The sequence below is a fragment of the Otolemur garnettii genome, unplaced genomic scaffold (assembly GCF_000181295.1).
Source record: "Otolemur garnettii isolate 467f Iridium unplaced genomic scaffold, OtoGar3 scaffold00001, whole genome shotgun sequence".
Taxonomy (NCBI): Eukaryota; Metazoa; Chordata; class Mammalia; order Primates; family Galagidae; genus Otolemur; species Otolemur garnettii.
The window spans coordinates 31132582-31133757 of NW_003852396.1; positions in this window are offsets into that span (position 1 = coordinate 31132582).

Below are 1176 nucleotides of genomic sequence, written 5' to 3' on the forward strand. Positions count from 1 at the left end.
AAGAACAAGCCAGCAAGCACATCAACCCAAATAGACTCCATGCCTGGTAAGTTGGTGTTTGCTGCTAAAGGATCCCCAGAACCCTCACTACTGTAACAACAATCGTTCAGCCTTCAGGGCCATTTGAAAGTTTGAGTTTTCTAAGTGTCTATGGAAAATATCTTCTTCTTCACTTGAATGACAGTTCAATTTTGTGAAAGACTTTTGTATACAAAATGCTTCTAGTCCAGAAGGAACAACAAAGAATTGGGATTAGTGAACATTTTGCTTCACTTACCCAAAGAGTGATTTACCTTTGGAGATCCCTGCCAATTTTATTTTCTATAAGATGGAGAGGATAGACTCCATCAGAGGTGGCTAATAGGGGAAGCCATGGCATTTCCTTTTACCTCGGTTCAGTTTTCGTCGCCAGACTGAGCAGTGTTGGATCCTTTGTGTGCATGCATGCAAGCCTCTTCAGAGATGCTCCATACCCTGTCCACTTCCTCCTAGAGAGAGCTGTGTTCACCTCTTCCTGCTTTGTGCCTTCACTAAGGCTACTGACCCTACACTTCTGAAGCACCACTAAGACAAACTACATTGTTGTTTGTTATTGTAAATTACCTTTGTGTGTACATTTTTATTGTATTTGAGACTTCTTTGTATGTAACCAGTTAATATTTCAGGATGTGCCATATCAGTGGACAGAACTAAAGTCTGTGACAGTGGACTTAGCTGCTGGACCATTCCATCTTCTATGTAGAGAAATCTGGAATTATGATTTTAAAACCATATAACATGTGATCATAATTTTCTTAGCATTATCTTTGTAAAGAACTAAAATATAGACTAGTTGGTGTATAATAAAAGGTGATGAAATAAAAATGACCTAAGGTGGATAACGGACTGCAGTTTATTGTAAAACTTGAAATTATCTATTCAAATAATTGCTCACCAAATGAAATAAAATGAAACTTTAAGAACACGATTTAAATAAAGGTACATTCTTGTTTATGTTTGTGGGGTAGATTCATATCACTATGCCACATACTTTTTATCAACCTTATGAATTACACTGAGAGAAAACTTTGTATAATGAAATTTTATGAAAACTTAAAATAGTTACTTGGAGATTGAGAAAATCGGGTGATTGACCTAATGATGTTTTCAAAGGAAACATCCTTGGTAGTGGCACCA